At 35.0% G+C, this 12,293-nt stretch overlaps 1 protein-coding gene across 3 annotated transcripts in view; it reads left to right on the top strand.

Annotated features, from left to right (window-relative positions):
• The window catches only part of SLC25A21 (solute carrier family 25 member 21), a 236,764-nt gene that overhangs the window by 58,794 nt on the left and 165,677 nt on the right, over positions 1 to 12,293 (top strand). The window lies entirely within an intron of this gene.

Raw genomic sequence — 12,293 nt, 5'->3', positions numbered from 1 at the left:
GCTAAAGAGGAAATTTTCATGAAAATGGACTGTGCTTTTGGTAAATGTTTTTTCATCAGAACTTGTAAAAACTTTTGTCAGATATTTAAAAGACTCACAGAAATCTCCTTTTCAGGTAGATGGGAACACACTCTGTTGATGCTAGAGAATAGAAAATTTTTCAGAGTTTCACTGACATTACCTACAGGAAGAAAATGTTGCACATTATTTTTGTACTTTTCAATCATAGAGTGGTATTCTTGCATACTTTCATTCCTGGCAGAAAAACCTATACATTAGCCAACACACTGCATATTCTCACTTTATGAGATATGAGGCAGGTGCAGACTTTGCCAGTTGTTCACCTTACCTAAGGTGATAGATTAAACAAATGCTGTCTGGAGCGTACTAAATAAAAATAAAACCAAAAATTCAATGTGGAAAACTCAGAGAGTGAACTTCTTTTTGGGACCATCCACAGTGGTGAGTGAGCATTCTTTTGGCTCTTAGTCCTAGCAGAAAAAGAGAAGACAAACATTTCTGTTGTCACAGCTGAGCCCACTGATAGGAAGTTATTTGGTTAGTGGAAATGTAATTTATCTTTGTTTCTTAGTGACAACTCCATGCTAGACCTGCTTTATGATCCTCAGGAGCTATGTAATGTGTTCAAGTGATTTATTTGCTAACTTAAGCATGGTTAAATTTGTCTCTGCAGCTATGATACTTATATATTGTGAAAATTACTTGCTAAGATAAGGCAATATTCAAAACTAAACTTAAGAAACTTTTGAGGAGTATTGGAAAGGAAAAATAGAAAACACCAGAGTATCCTTATTTAAACTTCTTAATGATGCCTATGTGAAGATGGTAATTCCTTGGTACATTGTTAAATAGTTAGAGAATATAAAGGAAAATTACAAAATTAGTCCATGTATTAATTTGCATATCCACTGAAAAGGTACTGAACTAAGATGATGACTCTATTTCAGTGAAGGAAATCTGTTCTTCTGAATAGTAAATGCTGAGAAATACTCCCTGAGCTTCTGCTTGACTGGTATGAACTGTCAGTCATTGATATTGTAGAAGCTTGGTTTACTGGCTGTTATGATTATGGGGAGAGAAAGAGAGAAAGACTTTGGATGCTCTTTTGTATTTTCCCATTCATGCTGCTTATTCCAGCTTTCCTGTCTGATATAAATTTCTTTGTATAGATTTACTTGCCATCTCTGTATTTTTTTCATAATGCAAAGATGGCAAATGCAATAATAATCAAAGGTAGGTGTCTTTCTGCATGTCACTTACAGCACAATACAAAAAAGTACACTTCACCAAAGAGACTGTGAACCAGTCAATCCCCTGTGATTTTGTCAGGAACCGTGGAGCCTCTTCCATGCAAAAAATCGGGAGTGGGGTGCGGTGAAATCTACAACAGGAGAATAAATACAGATGTCTGATAAAGAGGGAAGAATTAAACTTCACATGAATGATGTTCTAATGATGATTGCTGATCCCTTTACTTCAGTGGGCCTCATGCCTTATGAACTAAATGATGGTATTCATAGGAGTCTCTGGCTTAAGAGAATTATATCAAATCCAGAGTAATAGCACTTGGAATGAACAAAAGATACTCAAAAGGCAGTGCAAGAAATATTTAGATTCCACTGGCTAGAAACCACAATAAACTTCTTAGAGATCCCCATTAATTTCCGTCTGGAAAAAGTCTGCAATGAAGATGCAAAAACATTGAAGAAAATAAGTTACCATTATAATAATTTGAATAGCAGAAATTAAAAAAAAAAGGCAACAAAATTATTTTCTAATCAGTAAGACCTTCATTGACAAATTGAAATACAATAATTGCCTAATTAAAATATATAGCCGTATTTTGGAAAATTCTGATACTTACTGCAGAATTACAGGCTATTGTGAAAAAACCACCCAAACAAACCCAAAATTGTAATTTACACATCAGTGGAACTTTATGTGCTTGGGTACTTTTGAGTGCTTTAGAGGAAGTGTAAAATTCAATTGACCCTATTCAGAAGCAATCTCCAAAACCACTTACCTGTTTATGAAATCTTTAAAAATCTCAGAATTATTTTAAAGTAAAAATAGTGACGTTGATGTTTCTTCACTTTAAATAGTTCTGTCTACTTGAGACTGCAAAATTCTCTGCTTTTTCCTCCGATATGGTAAAAATGTGTATGAATGTTGAATGTTGTAAGAATAAACCTGCTACTGAGAGCTGGAGCATAAGTGAGGGTGAAGATTTCCTTATATGTGAAAATTTTGCACAATAACTAAAGCAAAAGCATACTAATAGCTTTTTATTGACTTAGCATATACTTTAGGAGTTCTAACAGAAGAACAAAATAAGTTTTATGGTTGGTGGGAGAATTCCAGGTAATGGAAAATAAAGAAGGTAAACACTTTCTAGTCAGCAGGTAGTTTTGTTTTTAAAAACTTGTCACAAAACTGTCTTTAACAATGGGAAATTTCTGTGAATTCGTTTTGTAAGTTTGTACTACTAAACTTGGAATGCTTATATTCATGGCTATAACTATCATTGTCATGAGAACTTTTATGTAGGGAATGTTTCCTAGATAACTACCTGTCACAGAATGCAACAAAAATATGATAATATGTCACAATTTTTACGTAGCTGTAAATGAATGTTGGGAAAAGCTAGGGTCACAGGTTTTGTTATTTTCATATTAAACACAGTGCAGCTATAATTGATTTTAAATAAAAGAAGATAGTTTGGGAGGAGCATAATTTCTTACTCAAATGCCCATATTTAATTATGCCATGATTTCAATAATATCTACTAGGTAAATATTGTTATGAGTTGCTTTTAGTATGTCTAAATTCTTTGCTTCTAGGACTCCTACTAGTGTAAGAAACACTTTAGTTTTCTCTGTAGTATTCAACTAGAATTTATTTTTGTAGATGAGCAGTTTTCTTATCTTTTCTTCACAAAAAATCTACAACGGTAATAATCAGCTTTAATGAAATAAAATGTCAATGGCATTTCCATTTGAGAAGTCTCGTACAAAATATGTGAATCATTGGTTACAAGTTGAAATTATATATTTATACACATTTGTAAAAGCCTGTGTGCATATATAGCACACAATGTAGATAGAATAGTGAATAGTGAATAGAGGCATCGATGACCTGAAGAAATGTCTGATTTAACAAATGTATATCTTTAAATTGGAAATCTAATTATTTGCCTTAGATTTGCACTGCTCAGGAACTTAATGCAAGACTACGTTAAATAAACTTATTATTTCCGTTTTTCATTTAACTCGTGGGTTATGGTATGACCAATCTGTTTTATATCCTCAATCAACAGATGATTGTATTTGGTAATAATTTATCAAGAATAAAAATCTGTTTTTGAAACTAATCACCTCATGTTAGGTCTGCCCTTTTTCAGAACCACCATCTGATATTCATTTTGTCTGCACGACAAACATACTGATGAAAATGCATCTACCACAGGATATAGCTGGTGGAATGAAGCAGTTCTACTCTCTGTATATATTTAGAATATTTTGTTTTCTCAACAGATGGAGCAAATTTTAGTATTAAAGGGAAAAAAATCAATTTTACATAGAATATAAACAATTTTTAAGAAGTACGTTTTGCATTTCTGATTAGTTTCTAGCAAAACATCCCATGGAATTTGAGGGTCAACTTGGGCCATATCAGGGAGAAACGATTTAAAAGATTGCTTTAACTGCTTTCTGCGTTTGCCATGAGAAGGCTGTATCTGGAGGTCAGAGAGTTCTGAGCAAGTCTTTGAATCTGGCCTACTGAATTTAAATGCCAGGGTTTTCTTTTGGATGTTCTCCACAGTCTCTGAAGTGGCTGTGTTTTGAACAGATTGAAAGCACAGATGAATTCATGCCCTGTGACTTCTGCCCTTCTCTGCTCAGAATTCTGGCCATTGCCTAACATGATGTATTCTTTTTTTAGGCTGTCTGCTGAGTCTTTTAATTATTTTTGGGACTTTCCTAATCAAAGCTTCCCATAACACTAAACTATAGGCTTGATCAAGACAGCATGAAAGCCCAATGCATGGTGTACTTAGAATATGGAGCACAGAATTATACTCTGTATATAGAGTAGTTCTGTGCTCCATATACAGTATATATACTATATACAGTAGTTCTGTGACATTAACTTCTGTCCCAGGAGGTCTGAACTGTGTATACAAAGCTCATTTTAATTTGCAGTGCCAGCTAGAGTTAGACTTTTTGACCCTACTGAAATTCTAGTCAGGTTTTTATAGTGCAAAAAACTTATTAAATTTTAAAGTAAATCTCAAAAGAGGCAATAAACTGCTACAAAGTAATGAAATTATTTTTTTATTTTTAATTTTTAAGAACTGCACGTACTGCAGCTGGAATTCTTTCAGTGTTCTTTTCTTCCCCAACTGCTGTATTAAAATAAATCCAAACACTTTCCCAAGGAATTTATAAGTTGTTAGAAAAATTAGGAAGTTAGGAATTTTCTGATGTCAAGTTTGTGTGACAGAGTATTTTTTATACTACCTTTTAGCAGGCAACTATCAATGTGATTTGAGATCACAATAATCAGTATTTACAATTCCAAGTAATGTATTCTGGAGTCAATATTTTACCTACAGATGAACTGTTCTTATTCTACACATTCATTTTATTTTTGGGAGGTGTTTTTTTTTTACAGGCTTCAAGCTGGGGGGCTTTTCATTTCACTATAACTCTCACCCTTCCTCCACCCTAATTTTGCTGGTGTCTTGGCCACCATGACAACAGGGATTTTATCTGACAAAAAGTTAAAAAGCTTTGGAAAACAAAGAGGCTAAAAAATGAAATACAGCTGTTTGCACACAAATATAAACCAGAAGGCCTCAAATCCTTTCTACTGATTGGCTGGATTACTTGAAATGTGGCTCATTGTTTCATAATAATCAGCAGTTATTTTTCCCTATTAAAATGTATACTGGCAAAGTATTGGAAACAGCTTTCCCAATCCATTTCTATGAGGAACTGAGAATATAAAACATCCCTGTAACTTTTACTGCTTGTATGTTAAGGGACCCACCAAAACAAAACTGCCTGGGTTCAAAATCCATTTTTTATATGCATGCATATTAAAAATGGTTTTATATACTATTTTTTAATACTGAGGAGTCTTTTTCAGAGTAGCATTCATCATTATTTGTGGTGCTGTGTGTAGGCAAATATGGCATCTTCCATAAGTTCAGTTGTAGGTCTCTTATATCTCTATAGGTGTGTTGATCCTGTTTTATTGAGAAAGGAAATGTTGGCCAGGATTCTGGAGTTACACCCAAGCTTTAAAGAAAAATGATGGGAGATTAATTTCCAGTTGGATGCCAACCAAAGACAGGCAGAGATTTACAGCTCCTTCATTTATCACATCACATCACAGCAGGCTCAAGTCTACTGTTGAAGTTCACATGCCCAGTATGGTTTTAATTTTAACTGTGTAACAGTACTTCACCTATACGTACACAAAATTAAATAAAATTCTTAAGGTGTTGTTTTCATGGTAATTTCAAATAATATTACTGTGGTATCAGGGTATCCAGAGAAATGGAATAAGGCTACAGTATAAAATAAAGCAAAAATTCTGACACAACGTGTAGCCAGCAACGTGGGAATCTGCATCCATGTGTTCCCTAGAAAGAAGAAAGATTCTTAGTTTGCAGTAAATACTCAGCTACAAATACAGCAGAATTATACAAATTATTGAGAAAAGACAGATGATTCTGTCTTCACTGCTGAGGTCCCTTGGGTGTGAATGTAAGCAAGGAGCTCCTGCAATTCTAATTTTTTGGATATTCTCCATACTGGAAATCAGTGAAAGGCTGGCAGCTTGAGTAGTAGTGTCTTTATCAGTCTAAGTGAATTGAATTTTTTCTCTTTGTTTTTGCAATATTTTTCTTTTAGAATGCACTTCAATCTTGATTTGAAAAGATAGTTAATATTAGCTTTTTTAAAATACAGTGTTCTTCCATTTTTTTATTCATTTGTCCTTCTTTCATGTAAAGCAGGAGTCATTTAATTTGTGCAAGTGTGTTCCTACTCACACCTCAAGCACTGAGGTGGTAACTCTGAGAAAGAAGTTATTACTTACATCTCTTTCAAAATGTAAATACTTGAGTACTGTGGAGCAGTCGAGCTCTTCAGCGTGTCAGGAGCTTGACAAAGCTGACTGGGCTGAAACTAGGGCATTGCCTGATGCTGTTGACTTATGGGCATGAGAGTCACTTAGTACTCAAGGACCTGGAAAATTATTCTCATTCTAATGATCTAGCTCTTTGTGGAAGGATTAAGTTAAAATCCTAGTAATACTTTTTTAATGATACTTCTGTTTTACCTTGATGCAGTGGGTTTTGGATAATATGCTGTATGTTTTGATATATTTTATCATCTAAATGTTCTTAAAGCATCACGAGCAAATAAATATTTGATTGCCTTATGAACATTTCTATTCTATACACATAGGATAATAATAAATGGAGAGGTATTCATGTGAGGTGTGCTTTAGAAAGTCCTATCTGCTATGCTATGTCATTGGAATTTGCTAGGAATTTTTTTAATAGAACTGAGAAGAGTAGGATACATATAGAACTTTTGAAATACGTCCTCTTCACCACCTTTTTAGTTTCAGTATAATAAGTTGTGTAGGGATACCTTGTTTTTCTCTATTGCTTTTTTGCTTCAGACTTGGTAAAAAAAATTGGACATCGAGAAAAGGTAAGGAGAAAAATTAAAAACTCATTGCTGTCAAAATTTTTCTTCCAAATCTGAAAGAAAATATTCTGATTTAGAAAATGTTCTGCATAAAAGTCAGTTTTCTTGCTGTTGTATGTTGGTTCTTCAATGTTCTTCAGTTCTGAAGAAGTTTTTCAGATAAATGTTTACTTCAAAAACATCAGATTAAAAGAGAGCTCTTCTTGTTTCTAGATTTTTATTTTGGAGGTAATATTTGAAGTTAATCCGCAGTATTTGAATTGTTACTAAAGAATTAACAGTTGAGTTTTGTTGAATGAGGAAAAAAAAAAGGTGAAACAACTATTGTTTCTCCTTGCCTTCCAAGTTTCTCACAGGGAGAGCAGAGTCCTGAGAAATTTTATTTGCAAAATTATTTTGCTTTGGTCAGACTTCTTTGGGGAAGAATGTTCCTAGAGCAGCAGAACTGTATTCATTTGTAGTTATCACAAGAACTTAAAGTATATATGTAAAAAAGTATATAGATATGGTAGATTTGTATATATGTATATATGATTCTTGCTAATGAAGTACTGATTTCAAATGCACTCAGTTTTAAAAAATAGAAAACAAAACCAAAACATCAACAATGAATGGTTTTGGTGGTTCTGTTTGCTTTAATTGTATTGCTCTTTATCCGGCTGTCTTGATGAGGTTAATATAATTTTGCATTCAGTGGCCAGTTCTACATTTTGAAGTTTTCACACATGGTTTGAGTTTCTAGAGGTTTCCTTAATTTTATCCATGCATAAATTGAATGTCTAGTCTAAGCTAGTTATCTAAGCTTCCTGTATTAAAGTGCACAGTGAGAGGCATCTTGTCCAAAACTGTCCTAAGATTGGTATCTAAAGTGGGGGAAAATGTTCTCCTCTGAAACTTTTATCTGTCCTGGTTTAGTGGGAAATTGTTTCCTTAGACTAGTTTCTTGACTTTTTGCCTAAGGTGGTAGATGAGATAAATGCCACCCCATGTGATAAAGAATATAGTTTTAAGGCTTCCTCAGTGCAAGGAAACTAGGCTAGTGATTTTGGAGTGTCTTACACACTTAAGTAGTCCCATTGGCCCCAGTAAGCTTCTCACTCTTCAAAAGAGAAACACAGGAATAAATCCATGCAAGACAGACTCAAACCAGTAAGTTGACTTCTGTTTACTACAGAGTAGTTTTGGAGCACTTTGCTATGTACCCACTCAGTTCTTGATATATCGTATCAGACTCTTGAGAGAAGGAAATTTAAGTGTGGTGTATTCCTTGGTACTGCTCCATGGGTTTCTTAAAACCACTGTACAGAATGAGGAGCTTAGTGATCCGCAATTTTAATTCTAGCTCAGATTCCAAAAGCTCAATGTTAAGAACATTTTATTATTGCTTTACAATTTAGCCTTCTGTCAATAATTTGGCCTGCAAATCAAACAAGCATGTCTTCCTAGGGCTAAGCATGGGTACAGTGCCATGGTTCAGCTGATGCATGTTAACTAGTTGAACTGAGATAACTGGATTCTGTGGCTGTGCCCTTTTTATTTCTCTAGGAAAGTCATAGAGCGTCTCTGGTTCTGCCTTGCTTAGAGCCAAAAGAAATAGAGGTAGAGACTGAGGCAGACTAGAAATCATAATCTTGGCAGTGCACTGAAATTCATTTATTTAAGCACAAGCATACTATGTCACAGTTGCTCCCAACATAATTTGAGGCAGATGCCCTCAGTCTGTCCTTCTCCAAACTGAGTTTACAGTTCCTATCACTATTTCCAGCTGTAGGAGAGGCAAAAAGTCTGAAAGCTTCAATATTCCCCCTTTTCATAGAAATGTAGATGAAAACCTCACTTATCTCTGGGAAAATGTGTATTTAGCCTATATTTGCTATGTATTACTGCAGCTTGTGAGAAACTATACATCCTGTTATTTTACTTTTAATATTAGATTTCTAATTCATGTTTGTATGAATTCATATCTGCCTGTCTCTGTAATCCTGCTGGGAGGGTGAGAAAATTATTACATTTCAGGTAAATTGGATCAGTAGGAAATATTGCTTCCTTATCCTCGAAAAACCTGTAACTGTGTAGTACCAGAATACTCTTAAAACTTAGATCACAGTTCACAGCATTGTGCACAGAGTCAGGTGTCTGGAATAATGTGAAGCTTGAACGGCATGGGAAGACATTTCAGTTTTTTAGCATGAGCCTATGCATCTGGTTTTTTTCCTCGGTCAATGCAATAGGATAAAACAGAGGGAAAATGGGTAGTAAAGGGTTGTACTCATGGAGAGAGCAGGAACACAGACATTTTTAACAGTGAATTGAAAACAGGGTGGACCTATTTGCTTTAATTTACTGCTGTGTATATCTTTTCACATCATTTTACTGATTTTATGCATTTCAGTGTGACTGTGAGGTCATAACTAGGGTGGACATTCAGGATACTTTCAGGTCTCATTAAAATTAACCAGAACTGAGAGTTCTTAACATCTGGTCTCATTGGGTCCATCCTTAGCACCTTTGTGAAAGGGCATTGTAAATAAAGCTTAGTAGATTTAGATGAAGTTATATGGGAGTGTCTAATATTGAGGAGATGCTGTATTTAGTGACTGAAAAAGGAATTAATTATTAGGCTTCTTCACATCATCAATTACGTCATATATATGTTTACTTTCTCACATCCCTTTTTAATATGATTTCAGAATTATTGCATTAGGAGACAAATATTTTTGCTGAGACTAAATCTAAAGGAAATATGACTTTATAGTGAACCCCAGTAATGATTCCTCATGTGAGAGAAGGTGTTATAAGACTTGAGTTTTGAGCAAGTTGGAAACTGTGATGTTGGCTGCATGTCTCAACTAAATGAATTAGTTGGCCATTGAGAAAAGGATGTGCTTTTAGCTGAGAAACAATTGGACAGAAAAGATGACTGCTATGCCAAACCGAGTGAAAAGCCACTAGGGAAAATACTCTGTGGCAGTTTCTTTTGAAGTGAGTTTCTAGATCTTTGGAAGGAGCTTGCCAGGGCTAGATTGGAAGTCCTCTGTAATTATTTGACTGCCAGAAGTTGAACTTACACATAGTTGTACAACACACACTTACATCAGGAACAGAGTGAGATTCGGGAATAGACAGAACAGAGTAGCCATGTGCTGCTTATGGTTGTTTTGTATGGCACTGTTACCACAAAATACTGCTGACTCCTGCTGACTTCGAGGCACAGCTGCTAGCAAATTGTGCCTCTAGGCTCACCGTGTTCTCATGCACTGTGGCTGGAACCAGGGACTGGCAGCTCTAGGTATCTGCAGCATCAAATTAGGGGGTGATAGAAAAAGAACCTAACAGGAGGATGTCCAGGACACCTACCTGCTGCCCTCAATTTAAGAATGGCAGTAGCTAAAAATTACAATTTTACAAGTATAACAAGAGCACAAAGCTGAGAGTCAAGCAACTGGAGCAGCCAGTGGGAAAAATTAGTGTGTCTGAAGGCAAAGTCAGTACATTGGGACTATGCAGGGGATTCTTGATCCACTTTTCAGTTGAGATGCATATTCTAAAGCTGCAGAGTGAGTGCTTCATCCAGTTGGGATCCAAATTGAGAATGTGTCTTCTGAGAGTGGGATACAGCAGCCCTCTGTTGTGTAATTGCTATTGACAAGCACAAAAATTCAGTGTGGTTTAAATTCCCTCCAGCCTGAAGAGATTAATCTGCTGCCTTCCAGGATGCTAGATGAGTCCCCTGCTGCTGTGTCCAAGAGAGTAATTATACCAGTAGAGGTTCATCTTTCACCTGTGCTGCTTGGAGTGGGATGTGATGTTGCAGGAATTCAAGAAAACAAACAAACAGGAGCAAGCTGGAGTTGTGAAACTAATAGAAGAGGGGGAGCAAAGTAATTTCTCTGTTTAATGATAATTCAATGCAAAATTCCAAAGATAAAGTAAAAAAAAAAAAAAAGTAACCAGAAATATAAATTTCCAGATGCTATAGTCTCAAAAGTAATACAATAGCAGCTATAACACAGTATATCCTCTGTGAAATGACAAAAGGAAAACTACACTGGCTGAATTTTTATTAGTGAGAACATGGGAAACAGTTCCATGTGAATAAGTAGCGAGACTATGACTGTTTCCAGCTTCATTTTAGTTTTTAGGCTGTGGTGCTTGCTGCAAAATGGATTAGAACTGTTTTTAAACACAGATTCTCGTTGTGGAAAATCAGCTACTGGCAGCAGTGTCTTGCTCTACAGTGGAGTCCAAAGGCGATTGTCCCAGTGGCTTCTAACTTGCTCTGGGCTCTGTAACGTGATTACATTGCTGTGGGGCTGGCTAGACTGCTCATCCTCTGGGAGCAGTTTAACCTTTAATTTGGAGGAATTTGCACTGTTACATGTCTGTGTACAAAGGTAATATCATGTGGTTTGTGCTCGGGATGTGCGTTGTCTATTTCCACATACTCTTTAAATTGAGCCTGTGTTATGTGAAATCAACATATTCTCTTCAAAGACCACCTACCATCAGGATCCTGACATCATGTTTTTCTTGAGAATCAGTGAGGTAAATGGTACAGATCATGCTTTCCAGCTCTAACTATTCTTATATTAGTTTGCTAATCAGACAGAGCTGTAATAGTTGAAACACTGATCTTTTTAATATAAAAATGTTCATGTGTTACGTATGTTTTATCCATTCTTTTATTTTATGTGTACATTTGGGGCTTTCATCATGTTCCCAATCCCCATTGGCCTTATTGACTTTGCAATGATTTAAAGATTTTAAGGGTTTTAATTCTCCTAGTCCTTTCCCTTTCTGCTCTTAACGTTTCTGTGTTTCAATTTTATTTGCCTCAGGAAAAATTAATAAGTAGTAGCTATTTTTAATAAATCTTCCATTTATTTCCATTGCATCAATCCTCAGCAGTATGAAGAACTCTTTTAGGTTAAATATTCTAGTTTATGCTTTGTTCTCCTGCTGCACTTGGTATTAACTGTCAAAATTCTTATGTCATAAAAATAGAAATCTTAGTCAATTATTTTATTAATCATTTAGCATTTATGTAATTTTAATCCTAATACAATATAGAAATATAATTTCCATTTATTTGTATTTTCTTTTTCTATTTGTATTGCTTGTATCTACCTTAACTTGTTTTAAAACTTAGTCCATACAATTTTTAAATCCTCTATATTTTTCAAAGCTTTTTCTTTGTAAAATGAGTCAGTTTTGTTCTGCCTATCCAAGTAATCGCTACAATTGAATTAAACTTTTTAAATTAAAAATTTATCCCCATTCAAATGTATCATTTTAACTGTTACATGAGATGGAATTAATTTCTGTCTCAACTCATAGTCATGGCAGATCTCTAGTTATAAGAACAAGGAAATCTAAACAGAGGTGCAATAAAAAATTTCAACCTTCTGCTTGGTGTATATATTTATAAGAAATTTTGAGATATTTTACTTTGTCTAGTGTACATATCATGTGGAGCTTTTTGTCTTGCAGACTCAGTTTGTTGTTAATAGTATTGCTGTTACAATTATCGCGTACATGGCTGTA

This window comes from Onychostruthus taczanowskii, unplaced genomic scaffold (genome assembly GCF_017590055.1).
Source record: "Onychostruthus taczanowskii isolate IOZ18803 unplaced genomic scaffold, ASM1759005v1 scaffold1, whole genome shotgun sequence".
Lineage (NCBI taxonomy): Eukaryota > Metazoa > Chordata > Aves > Passeriformes > Passeridae > Onychostruthus > Onychostruthus taczanowskii.
This window is presented reverse-complemented; position numbering and strand designations above follow the sequence as displayed.